At 36.0% G+C, this 14,634-nt stretch overlaps 1 long non-coding RNA gene across 1 annotated transcript; it reads left to right on the top strand.

Annotated features, from left to right (window-relative positions):
* The first annotated feature begins 6,649 nt into the window (after nucleotides 1–6,649).
* LOC137046813 (uncharacterized) lies at nucleotides 6,650–14,046 on the top strand. Its single transcript, XR_010899083.1, has 3 exons — nucleotides 6,650–6,836; nucleotides 8,810–8,908; nucleotides 11,366–14,046. It is a non-coding gene; the product is annotated as an uncharacterized lncRNA (long non-coding RNA).
* The last annotated feature ends 588 nt before the right edge of the window (nucleotides 14,047–14,634 follow it).

Raw genomic sequence — 14,634 nt, 5'->3', positions numbered from 1 at the left:
TGAGACTTATTGTAAAAAAGTGCAAGTATATTTAAGATTCTAATCCTTTTCTTGATCACTAATATAAGCTAGTTTGTAAGCATCCATTGTACAGAAGATATTTATTTATTGTTCTTTGGACCATTCTTAAATCATGCCTGGGTAACATGTTGTTTCTAAAAAAAATAAGAATTAACCTGTTCTAATTCTGTAATTCATGTTAATTTTTCAGTTTAACTTATTATATAATTTCTGATGATTTTTTTTTTTAATTTAAAGGCCCACTAAAGTGCTTTGAAACGCTCCGCATTATTCAATGTGTTGACGTAATTCCCCCTGAAATGGCTTCAGCTGTTAGCAGCTCCTCCCCTTTTTTGAATATACAGTTTGACTAGAGTGCAAGAGCGGACCTTCTCTCTCTGTTTAGTAAAGCCAGTTTCCTCTAACACAGTTTACCATCATAATCTCCTCCATATCGTTTTGAAATGCTGCATTCTGTGCAGAATTCAAATGGGTCGATATGTTTTGTTGTCTGCGCTGACTCGCGCATATGATCCGCGCTGCGCTCTCGTGTCTGTAGTCTAAATTTAGACCAGAGCCGTTGGGGTGTGTGCGCTGCTGCGGTGTGTGAAACTAACGTGAAAACAGACTTTATTCGCCTCAAATGAAAGCATATTTACACTGAATGGTTTCCTATCACATATATAGTGCACTAAGTGCCTTTCACCATGTAGAAATTAGTAAATGTGTGAATAACTGACTGATTTCAGCTGCAGCGTAGGGGGCGGGCTTTAGATTCTAGAGAGCATTTTGATTGGACAGAAGATTTGACGAGAAAGTGATGTCTGCGATGATGTCACCAAAATCTGAGATTCGTTTTAGCGGAAGTGAGAGATTGTAAAATTTGAATGCTTATATCTCCTAAATGTTTTGGAACATACCAGCTTATTCATAAATTTAAGACTAACACAGTCATACTAAAAGCTAAAAAACTTAAATTTTGATTTCAGTGGACCTTTAAAGCTACACTGTGTGATATTTTCCCCCATCTAGCGGTGTAAAGGTATATGACCATCCAGTGAATAATAGTTTCTGTTCCTCTCAATTCTGATTTCTTTTTAACTCCTACGGTGGCCGATTTAGTCCAAGATTAACACGGCAATCCCCCTCTTCACATTTGACACGGTGCCATCGAGTGTTAAACCGCGAAAGGCTAAGCTTGAATTTACGGGTATGTCCCTCTTTGGCTAATGTACTTTCAAGATGGAGGGGCAACATGGCGACCAGCATTCGAACCCCTCACCCGTATGTATTTTCAATGGCATATTATAAACTTTCGAGCATACTTTATTACTTGAAAGAAGTAAATATACATTAATGAGCACATACATTTTTGAAAGAACTAAGTGTTTTTAGCTATAAACTAAAAAAGTTACACAGTGTAGCTTTGATCATGAAAACACAAATCAGAAACATTTAGTGTTCTTAGACTTTTGGACCCCACTGTATCTTTTCAACTGTGCACATACATCTGCTTCTTTTTGCAGTCTTTGCCAAGATATGAAGTAATGGGTAAAAAATGTAACTGGATTAGATTTTGCAACAGAAAGAACCCCCTACAGCCTGTTTACCCTGAACACCTCCACTTCTTGATTACTATTGTTTAGCTGCAGTTCTCATACACTGTATTCTAATGGAAATGCGGTAATTAATTCAGGCAGACAAGGACTTGTAAGGATATTTAGTCTCTTGTTCAGCAAGAAACAAAATCACTACTTTATCAGCTTGCTCGCTTTAACAAGTTGAGCCAGAACCAATTTATTCATGAGTAACTTTGACGAGCAAAAAACGTAGAGCAGTATGTGTGAAAAAGAGTAAGAACAGGGGCTAGAAAAATGGAGGGATGTGCAAATGCATGCAGCAACTGTAGAGATTTCCTGGAGGATGCGAGTTAGAGTTCTAAAGATGTCACACAAACCAAGATGTTTCAAAGGAGCCACGACAGGCGAGATACAATAATGTCCAATAATCGGACAGAAGGCACCAAAGGTGGCGCAATTTAGGATCAAAGGAGTGGCGAAAAATTGGAGATAATCATTCCATCTTAGGTTTGATACAAAGGGACCATGCCAGGAGTGTGGAAGTGTTTACACTCACACTAATCAGTATCCATCAAGAGCTGGCTTGGAGCTACAGTGCTGGCTTCTTTGCTCTGTGAGATAGTTTCAGTCACTGGAATCGCTGGTAGAGGTAGAGTCTTTGATCATTGCTTCACTAAGCATACAACCTACTGTCCTCAAATAACCTTTTTCAGTTTTCTGATACTATTACTTCCTTAATTTCGACATTTTTGGTGTCCTTAAGGCTTTGAAATGACCAATGTAAACTTTTCTATTAATGCTGCAGCTCCTTTGTTTTGTTTTAAGGCCACAGAGCTGCTAAACTGTTGCACAAGATGTTCTCTCCCAACTTCTGTCCCAAAAGATCATACACTTAAAAAAATGCATACAATTTTTAAACAGATGTCCCTGTTTATATATATATATATATATATATATATATATATATATATATATATATATATATATATATATAAATTATTATTATTATTATTTTTTACAAATACTTACAAAGAAATGGCAAGTAACACATTGAATAAAATGTGAAATAATAAAGTACAAAGACTGAAATAACATTGTCTTTGAAAATTTACTCCAATAATATTTTTTAATTAACATTAAAGTACAAAGACTTTTTTCTGTATTGGAACTCAAAACATATTGGCTGAATTTGAAATGACCTAGTAGCACTGCAAAAAAAGAAAAGAATCAGCTCAAATATCCAAGTTGGAACATTCCAGTTGACTAAACCTAAAATTTTAAGGTGGCACAAACTTGACAAACTTGTCAAAATGACCCCCATTCACACGTACAGTAGGGCAAAAAAGTATACAGTCAGCTACCAATTGTACAAGTTCTCCCACTTAAAAAGATGAGAGAGGTCTGTAATTCTCATCATAGGTACACTTACACTATATGAGAGACAGAATGAGAAAACAAATCCAGAAAATCACATTGTGTGATTTTTAACGAATTGATTTGCAAAATCATTATTCATATTTGGAAAATAAGTATTTGTCACCTACAAAAAAAGCAAGATTTCTGGCTCTTACAGACCTGTAACTTCTTCTTTAAGAGGCTCCTCTGTCCTCCACTCGTTACCTGTATTAAAGGCACCTGTTTGAAGTTGTTATTAGTATAAAAGACACCTGTCCGCAACCTCAAACAGTCAGACTCCAAACTCCACTATGGCCAAGACCAAAGAAGCTGTCAAAGGACAGAAACAAAATTGTAGACCTGCACAGGCTGGGAAGACTGAAGTTGCAATAGTTAAGCAGCTTGATGTGAAGAAATCAATGGTGAGCATGCCAGGGCCCATCTGAAGTTTGCTAGAGAGCATTTGGATGATCCAGAAGAGGAATGGGAGAATGTCATACTGTCAGATAAAACCAAAATATAACTTTTTGGTAAAAACTCAACTTGTTGTGTTTGGAGGAGTAAGAGTGCTAAGTTGCACCATACCTACTGTGAAGCATGGTGGTGGAAACATCATGCTTTGGGGCTGTTTTTCAAGTGACCAGGACGACTGGTCCGTGTAAAGGAAAGAATGAATGGAGCCATGTATCGTGAGATTTTAAATAAAAACCACCTTCCATAAGGGCATTGAAGATGAAACTTGGCTGGATCTTTCAGCATGACAATGATCCCAAACACACTGCCTGGAGAACAAAGGAGTGGCTTCATAAAAAGCATTTCTTTCATAAAAGATCCTGGAGTGGCCTAGCCAGTTTCTAGATCTCAACCCCTGAAATAAAATCGTTAAAAATCAGACGTGATTTTCTGGATTGTTTTTTCTCATTCTGTCTCTCATAGTTGAAATGTACCTATGAAAATTACAGGCCTCTCTCATCTTTTTAAATGGGAGAACTTGCACAATGGGTGGCTGGCTAAATACTTTTTTTGCCCCACTGTATCCATGAAAACAACAAAAAATGCTGTGTTTTGCTGCCAGTCCAGTTATTGGCGATGTTACTTTTTAAGGAAAAACTACACACCTAAAGAGTGAACACGTAATGAACAAGTGAACATGTCCATGATGTCGCCGTTTTCGCAAATTTGCGTTTTTGTAGTTTACAAGAAGAGGATAATTGTATTGTTTTCAAAACCTGCACTTTGCAAGTTTGGGTTTTACGACCATTACATTTGTGCCAAAAGAGCTCTGTAGCTCCACCCACTCCCATGTTGCATCATGAATAGCATAATCAAGTCTTATTTTATATATTTTCAAGTCTTTTTTAAATTTCACCATCTTAAATCTACTTTAGCTGTCATTTGAAATGCTTCATGCAATTGTATTCTGTACAATCTCATATGCCTTTTTATTAGATTTTTAAACATGTTTTCTGTGCCAAATATAAGTTTGTAATGTTATGATTCACCTCGTAGCTGGATGGCTTGGTTCGTGGCTTATAAAGCTATAACCTTTTAAAATTCAAAAATATTTAATTCGACAAATAAAAAAATACTTAATACTTATGAAAAAAGTGTGCGGGCAAATGGCTCTTTAAATATTGATTCTGCCTTTGTGGTCATTTTGACTACAGTTTCAGTTACCCAGATGAATGGGTAACTGAAACTGTAGTCAAAATGACCACAGAGGATGTCAGTCTTTATATTTTGTCGCTAGGCAGATTATTTTGTACATTGTAACAGAGTATTCATTCTTTTATGCTTCTTAGTGAAAGCTTTAAAATAATATCCCATACCCAACATAACTTGACTACACAACACAACATAACATAACTGAACGAAACAAAAAAACATTCAGTCTCTCAACATGTACAGTCACAGCTTCAGAGTCTGTGGTTAATGGTTGCTGTCTGAGCAGTAAGAATATGGCTAATATATTCCAGAAAGGGTTTGCGCTAAATGACAAGCATTGCCTTACTCTCCTGCAGCTCTCCGGCAGTCAGGAGATCGGTGGTCCATGCCCGGCTTTATTATGCCACAGTGTGTGCGGCTGCCTCCCACCGCACTTCATTAGTTCCCTGTGATACTTAAGCACAAACACACAGGCTCGGCAGTAGCTCTAAATAAAACAGCTCTGTGCGGGAGGGGGGCGTCTGAGCAGTCTGTAGAAGTCCAGGATCAATTGGCCCACGCTGGCATCTTACATTTGACGTCTTTCCTTGTTTTCAGGCTCTTTCAAAAGAGTTGGCTACCAGAAATCTGAAATTGAGATGATTTTAGTCACACAAAAGCTCTTTCACCTGCCGAGGAACATAAGAGACGCATAAGAGTCAGCTGAAGGTATGCAAATCAGTATGTATTCAGTTAAATGATTTCACATTGAATACATTCCGTTTCTGTGCTGTTATAATGCAAATGTAACTCTGAAAGCAAAAAGGCAGAAATAAAAATCCACACAGGAATTTGGTAACAATGGACAAAGGTCAGTGTCCGGATTGAAGGGAAGGTAAATAAATCTAATTGCTTCAAGGTTAATAGTGACACGCAATAAAATGGATTCAGTTTCAAAGGCAAGCTGACAGGTGATTTGACAGAGGAATATAGGCCTTGGATTTAAAAAACAAAATTTCTTTCTTTCTTTCTTTCTTTCTTTCTTTCTTTCTTTCTTTCTTTCTTTCTTTCTTTCTTTCTTTCTTTCTTTCTTTCTTTCTTTCTTTCTTTCTTTCTTTCTTTCTTTCTTTCTTTCTTTCTTTCTTTCTTTCATTCTTTTTTTCTTTCTAATAAGATAAAAAGATATCTTTAAATCTTAAAGTCAAGTCATCTTTATAGCCAAAAACATTGCTAGCTTTTTTTTGTCCCTGAGATTTTAAATGATCAGTAAATATTATTTTTTAAATAAAATATATAACTAACCGCAAATTCACATTATTTAGAAAAAATGTTTCCTGGTTGCCTTAAAAATTTCAGTTCATTGAAATTAAAATGTTGAGTTAATACAATGAACATTTTTTGAGATTAACCTTTATTAAAATTTATTAAAAGATTTTGTAAGCATATTGGGTAATTGTATGTGTTTTATTTCTGATGATGCAGTGAAGTATGCCAAATAGTGCTATTTTCATGATTTATCAAATTTTTTATGTGGTTCAGATACAAAAATATTTAGAGTTTCTATTTATTAAACAAATTTCCTTCATTGTATCAACTCAAATTTTTAATTTCAATAAACTCAAAATTTTAAGGCAACCAGGTTATTACTTTTTTAAGTTACACCAACAAAAACCAACATTTTTTATAGTGTATTTACTAAATAATTTATTTAATATTGTTATAAAATCATATAGACCTATTCTATTTTAATACTTTTTTAAATTTCATTTTTATATATTTATATATTAATATGTATACAACTATACTACTTTGTATACTACGAATACTTATACACTTGTATATTACTGCTTTATATACTAATATACATATACTATTATACTTTTGCTAATATACTTGTATATTCTACTTTAAATACTACTAATATACCTATACTACTTTATACTTTAGCATGCTAATATACTTATGTTTAATATACTTATTTTGGCATTTCTATCACAATCTCATGGACTGCTTGATGTTCCTTAGTTTTCAGACTGTTCCTGGCAAAGCTTCAGAAGACTATATATAGAAATATGGGGTTTGTGTCATGAACCAGGTTTTTGATACTCCAATGGTGCTTCTGCATTGTCTCAGAAGTCTGAAAGCCTCAGTTCCTGTGCGAGGAAAAGCTCAGTAAACTCTTTGAAGAAGTCATACACGTTTGGAACGTCATGCTGGGTGAGTAAATGACGACTCGATTTTCATTTTTGTGTAAACTATTTCTTTTTAAATCCACCTTGTTTCTCATTGTGAATGAATTTCACACTGTGATTTCATCAGGGATGCAGGCCTGCTGCTGTTCTTTCCCTTTTCCTTCTCACTGAAGCCCCAGACAGAAACTCCCTGGAGACTTTTGCTTCTTGTTTAAACCGGACACAAATTCTGTGTCACAATGCCCAGAGTGACGGCGCTTGCAGGCACAAAAGCAAATATTTCCGTTTCTGGTCGTACCCAACCCCCTTTACACGTCCCCACCGACACCTGAACCCTCCCTTTCCTCACCAGTTCCAGCCCTGCAAGCCAGCCATTTGTCACAAAGTAATTATAGAATTATCGATTGGCGAGCAATTAACAGTCCCTCCCTCTTCTCTATTCCCCCTCCCCATCTTTTAATTTGCAGTCAGACTGGCAAGAGCAAAAAAGCTTTAGGAGTAACACATTTAATCCCTTTGGGATTTCTCTACAGTCTTCAGATTAATAGAGGGACAGGGACAAAAGGCCTTTTTTTCGCCTGCTGTTTCCTGCCCGCTGTTTCCTGCTCTGTCTGGCTGCATGTCTCCAGGCCCTGGCCCTCCCCGACAGCGTCTCCATTGCCTCCTACAGACTTGCATCGAAAAGCTCCTCGTATTAGCATTGTGATGAGATGTACTGTCGGATATCTGCTGAATTTGATAAACTCTGAGTGCAGTGCAATATAAAGGAATGAGGCTGTAACTTCCCGAGGCTGTGTAATCCAACTGACCGTTTTGATCATTTCAAGAGAAATTGTGGGGGAAGGGGACCTGAGTATATAATGTGTATTGTGAATGCAGAGTGCTTTAAGTTCACTTTATTCTCCCACTTGCATCATTTCAAACGGTTTTACAGGTTAACATACGGAGGTAATAATGACACTAGAGATGCTGCGTTTTCTTTTTCCAAGGGGATAACAGAATGATTATATATTCATATATATATATATATATATATATACACACATATATATGTTTAATAAATTATTGAGTAATATTGATTTGATAATAATACTTTTTTATTTATTTCTTTAAAAATAAATCAATTTGAAGAAATAATTATTTAATAATAATAATAATAATAATAATAATAATATAATTAAATTATTTACTTTCAAAATACATTTTTAATTAAATAATTATTTTTAAGTAATATTTATTTGATTATAATACTTTCGAAGTAATATTATTTACTACTACTACTACTACAACAACTGATTTTTTGTGTTTATTTGTTTTAAAATAAATTATTATTATATTATTATTCATATTTATTATTAATAACAATTTATTTATTTTAAAATAAATAGAATCGAAGTAATATTGATTTGATAATTTAATAATAACAACAACAACAAAATTACATGAAAACACCTATAACTAAACTCTTTCAAAATTAAGATCCATTTTGATAGTGTGAATGCAAAAAGACCTGGACTAGAACATTTTTGGTCCATCGAAAGAGGTTGGATTTGGTTTCTTATGAGAGTTCAGAAAACACTAAGAATCAATGAAAAAGCATTCATTTCCTGTGTGAATGAATGAATGAATGAATGAATGAATGAATGAATGACTTTTTCCTGCTAAATTGTGCAGTTGTTCAGTAGAAGTGATACAATTCAAGAGCTGTACCAAATGAATCCAATGTGTTTTAACTGCTGTGTTTTTTGAACACTGAGGCAGGAAATTACTCTGACTATCTCTGTGTATACGCAATGATGTATAAAGCGTGACATACGCTTCCTACAAAAACATTAGAGGAACTTTTTCCACATATAAAATGATCTTCAGAAGACAGTTCAAAGTGAGATATCAGTACATCTAACACAACTTAAAATAAGGATAAAAAATAAAAAAAAACCTCAGAACTGCATATTTTCTTTTCTCAGTAGTCTGTAACGCCTACTCTTACTTTTTCAGCCATGCCCAGATCAGCATGCAAAGAGCCAGCTAAGACTCTGGAAGCCCAAGAGCTGGCAGATATTAAGACTGGGATCGATTTCATGGAACATCACCTTGGTAACATATGGCCACAGCTGAGGAAGTTGATTTCCTTTCTGTCGTCCTTTATAACTCCAGTCTTTTCTTTTTTTCCCCCAAAGTGTTTCATAGCATTTATTTTTTTCTTAATCCTTCATCTTGGCAGCCCAAGATGTGAGGTTTTATTTTGTTGACTATGCATACATTAACTGCAAAAACATTATCACATTTGTCTTAATGTGTCATCTTGTGTGCTTACGTTCGGGCCTTTTGCGCGGATAAAGATCTTCTTTCATATTTTGCATTGTAAAAATCAATACTCTCATATTCATTGTAAAAATCCAAAGCGTGTGAAGGGAGACCTTATCAGGATAATACAATATCCCCTTGCACACACCCACGGTTGGAAGACACTAACAAACATGCAGCGAAAAGATTTCTACCATTGCCACCTGATAAATGAGAAATTTTTCAATATCCAGGAAGCTGATTACCAATTTACCGCTGTCAACTTCCATCTCTGCACCAATAAGGACGTTCTCTCAATGCATATGTCATCTCAGAGAATATTTCTCTACATATTGGAAATGTGCTCTCTCAGCTAATGTAATAGAGCCCAATAGCTGGTGTGAATTTTAGTTTTCTGATTAATATGATGTCATGTACAACACTCTAAACAAGCTGCTGAGGAATTGCAGAGCGTGACAGGATTGCAGACAGCCAGGGTCATTTCGAAAGTGCTATAGTCTATAACACTGAATAACAGTAACGGGTGGTTGAAATACATTTTACGGTAACATCTGCAACTCAGTGTTTGTTTGTGCTATTTTTTAATCTAATTTCCACACAATTGTCTGCTACAAATTAATGTTGATTTGAGACATATAACTTATCCCAAAGCTCTGTAAATGAATGAAAGAATTTTTTACTTATTTCACTAGTTTAATAGAAAACACGGACATTAGTTTACGTTTAGAATGTGCTTATAAATAGCCTGACAAGCCAGACCCACATCAAGATGTTTGATCTGGAAACTCACCATTGACAGGGCTCAATCCGAGGGGCGGGATAAACGGTTGTCTTTCAAACTCCCTCTGCACGCCGTGCACGCAATTGGATAGCGCTACAACCAACAAGAGCAACGAAGGTGAAGTATCCGGTCGGCAAAACTCCAAACACATCTTCCCTTCTTAAGAATAGCTTCAGTTCCGTTCTTTTCTCAGAGGTCAAATAATCGCGGTCGCGGTCAAAGCTGATTCAAAAGACCATCATTCGCCAGTTTCTGTGTTTACTAGAAGCACGCAAACCCAACTCGGCCGTCATTATATTAAGCCCCGCCCACTGACTCTATACACAATGTGATTGGCCCTACCATAGTTTGGCGTTTACAGCTCAGAAGTGAATTGAGAGTTGCTAGACGACACTCGTGGCAAATTAGATTTGCTGCTGCGAGGGTGCGTCTAGATTTCTAGGCTAGCATATAAATGCATTTTGTGCATTTATATAGTGAATTCAAGCATGTACTATGATAGGTTGCCACCTGTGCAATAAGTCCATTCGTGAAATTTCATGCAAAGAAGTCCATTCGTATTTGCCTGAATGCGTTGTGCCACTTGTAAAGTTTGGTGGAGGAGCCGTTGTGGTGTGGGGTTGTTTTCCAGGGGTTCGGCTTGGTTCTTTAGTTCTTTGGTTCTTGGTTCTTTAGACGATTTAATGCTCCCAACTTTGTGGGTACAGTTTGGGGATGGCCCCTTCCTGTTCCAACATGACACCAGAGCACAAAGCAAGGTCCATAAAGACATGGATGAGCGGGTTTAGTGTGGAGGAACTTAACTGGCCTGCACAGTCCTGACCTCAACCCGCTAGAACATCTTTGTGATGAAAACATATATTTCTTATATCAACCTATATCAACTCCACCTCATTCAATTTTAAGCATATTGATTGAATTGCAAGGTAAAGCAATAAAAAAAAAAAACATACATAAAACATGGACTAACAATTGTAATAAATAATAAATAAATAGGCAGTCTATGAATATGTTAGATACAATTGTGAAATATTTTAAATTGTGGTAGCTCTTGATTTTACAGGTCTGTTCCCCATGTAAATACTATGTAATTATTTTAGTTATGAGAAGGTAATAACCTTAATAATATTAATAGTAATAATAACTGTAATAACCCATACAGTTACCTTATACCATAACCAGTACATTCATAGGTAAGTAGACTATAAGTACACAAACTGTAAAACAAAGTACAACCAAAACGGTTTATATTTATACACTGTTACATGAAATATTCAGTCTCTGTGGGTCCAGTAGAAACACATATATGAAGTCATGTAAAAACCCTGAAATGCTTTAGTTTATAAGTCATATTGCAACTAGATGAAAGCTTAGTAAATGTTGAATCTGCTCATTCAGATTCCATTATCTGTGGTTGTCAAGAATTATAATTCTGTTTCTTGTTGTTCTCTTATGCATTTTGTTAGTGCAATGAGCTGAATTGGCCTCCGTCAGATGGTCTGGCCAGTGGACGAATGGAAGAGGACTTCTGGATGCTGGTGGGCTCCGAAATGAGAGGATATGAAACGGTGGAGCCGTTTTTGTTCCAGGCGGGTCAGGTCCCAGGTGTGTCGCCCCCTCATCTGTCTATTCCTCTCTTCCTCCTCGTTTTCCTCCTCCATTCCACCAAAGGCCTCATTTTCTGCATGATTAGGCCTCCACCTGTCCTGCTCTTGGCCCCTGGCCCTCGCCTGGGCTCGAACACACCGTCAATTAACACAAGCAAGTTTTTAGCTGAGTCACATCAAAACGAAACTGAAAAGTCGAGGAGAATGAAATAAAAATATGAATCTGAAAGACTGGTAGGAGAGGAAGGCATTCTCAGTCTAACAACACTTTTTGTGTCGCTTTATTAAAATCTTTTCTTAAGCTGTACACATGGTGGCTTTCTAATTTTGTTTTCAAGTAAACATGCATTGGTAATAATTTTTTTCAGTTCCAGCTCTGATTAATCTGATATTGAAACCTGTCCATGTAATGCATAATAACCCTCATATTGCCAAAATATCATTTAGGCTTCTTTTGGCCCGTAACCAAATTACTAGAGAATGAAAGGACCTGTGCCAGGCCTTTAATTTCACCCCTGTAAAATGAACCAATGAGCCAAATAATCTGGCTGGCCCTCATTGTTGCAAATGTGACACCTGTTGTAAGTGGCACGACTTAGGAGTGCCAAAACACTTTTGTAGATTCGCTTATCATTCTGATTTGTGTGGTGGGAAACAAGCAAAAAGTTAAAGGAGAGCAACTGTTTTTGTCCACGCAGAGACAGATGGTCTTGTCAAAGTTACACTTGTTTGCCAATTAAGCTAAAAGCACTATATGCTGTGCGTTGTCGGGTTACAGCAAAGATAAGGAGATTGCAATTTATCTAGATGGAGTCTTATTGAACTCGTACTGTATACTCCAAATCCTTAAAAGCCATAGGATGGATCGCTGTGAGGAACAGACCAACATTTGAGTCTTATTCAAAATTTGCTTTGCTGCAATTTGCTGACACAGGAGGGCCAGACGCTGACATGGAGGGACTTAAACTTCTTCACATAAAGCTTCAAAAGACCTCAAATATAATACATACTTTGGTTATTTTTGAAGTTTGACAGAAATAACAATTCGGCTTAACATCTCTTTTTGTGTTTGGGATATAATGAGGGTGAGCTAGTCCTAAATAAAGGTTGGAGACAGAGCTTAAGAATGTTTGGGATAGTTTAAGCAGTTCATTAATAACTCATTAGTAAGTGAAAATTACTTTAAGATGAATCAGATGCAATTTAAACCATTTAATTAAAAGTGTTCTTTTAAGAATCAGTAAAAGGCGGGGCCACCAACATCAATTGTCTTCTATCTTCTCAAAAAGTTTCTCTCAAAGGAAGTTCTACCTGTCACCGAAGTAAATTAAATGCTACTTATCTACGTTGTTGCCTTGAAAGCTGTTTATCTTTCGTCTGCAATTCCAATCAGCACTGTTTGTCTTGCTTATCATCGGAATTAAACATGCAGAGAAATATTAAAAGGTCATTTGCCTTAATGAAGCCATAAATAATTAAGTCAATTATAATACGAATGCTGAAAAGAACATTGAAAATGATTTTCACATAAGATAAGAACAATAAAACGAATTCATTAAAGATGAAATCCTAACTTGGACAGCCACTAAAGTTCACCTTTGTAAATGCCTATTATTGCCCATTATAAAAAGTAATTAGAAAAATACATCCATTACAATACAGCATAATCTTTGCCATTATTGATATAATATCAAACATACAGTATTATGTAACATTTCCATCAGCCACCAATGGAGGGCGATGTGTCCCATGAAATCCATGTATTCTCTCCATGGTAAGAATGGGCCAATAAGGCTGTTTTCCCTGCCGATAAGCTGCTTCCAGATTTCCATACTTTCATAATATGTCCTCAAATTGTTGATGAAGTCCTTATTTCTTGACTGTTGATGATGTATGTTCTTTATTTATGGAGGTGTGTAGCATAAATAGGTTCCCGTGTTGGCATTTTCCTTTGACCTGTATTTTTTGAGCTATGACGCGTTAACAGCCGCCAAATAATATACTGGTATGAATTACAGCATGAACCACAAGGAATGCCTTTCTTGATAGCCTACGTATAGCACTCAAAAAGAGCTGTCAGTGTCCTCGCAGCAAAATGTCAACTAAAGCAAGCTTCAAAATCCCAACGGATGCAGACATAGAGAGATGAGTTATGCTAAAAACAAACTGACAGATAAAGATTTCTCTAGGTTTTCATATAGTTTCATTTACTTCAGACCAAATTAATCTATCTATCTATCTATCTATCTATCTATCTATCTATCTATCTATCTATCTATCTATCTATCTATCTATCTATCTATCTATCTATCTATCTATCTATCTATCTATCTATCTATCTATCTATCTATCTATCTATCTATCTATCTATCTATCTATCTATCTATCTATCTATCTATCTGTCTGTCTGTCTGTCTGTCTGTCTGTCTGTCTGTCTGTCTGTCTATATGTCTGTCTGTCTGTCTATCTATATATGTCTGTCTGTCTGTCTGTCTGTCTATCTATATATGTCTGTCTGTCTGTCTATCTATATATGTCTGTCTGTCTGTCTGTCTGTCTGTCTATATGTCTGTCTGTCTGTCTGTCTGTCTGTCTATCTATATATGTCTGTCTGTCTATATGTCTGTCTGTCTGTCTATCTATATATGTCTGTCTGTCTGTCTATCTATATATGTCTGTCTGTCTATATGTCTGTCTGTCTGTCTGTCTGTCTGTCTATATGTCTGTCTGTCTGTCTGTCTATCTATATATGTCTGTCTGTCTGTCTGTCTGTCGGTCTGTCTATCTATATATGTCTGTCTGTCTGTCTGTCTATATGTCTGTCTGTCTGTCTGTCTATCTATATATGTCTGTCTGTCTGTCTGTCTGTCTGTCTATCTATATATGTCTGTCTGTCTGTCTATCTATATATGTCTGTCTGTCTGTCTGTCTGTCTATATGTCTGTCTGTCTGTCTGTCTATCTATATATGTCTGTCTGTCTGTCTGTCTGTCTGTCTGTGTGTCTGTATTAAATACGTAACACATAATATAGGGCTGAATGTGTGCTTGAAATTGGTATTGTTTTCTGCCTTATTAAAGTTCATTAAAAATGTTTAATGTGCGAGCTAAAATACTACAAAAAACAAGT

The sequence above is a fragment of the Pseudorasbora parva genome, chromosome 18, assembly GCF_024679245.1.
Source record: "Pseudorasbora parva isolate DD20220531a chromosome 18, ASM2467924v1, whole genome shotgun sequence".
NCBI classification, from domain to species: domain Eukaryota; kingdom Metazoa; phylum Chordata; class Actinopteri; order Cypriniformes; family Gobionidae; genus Pseudorasbora; species Pseudorasbora parva.
The sequence above is the reverse complement of the archived record's forward strand: the minus strand, read 5'-3'. Positions and strand labels throughout refer to the sequence as shown.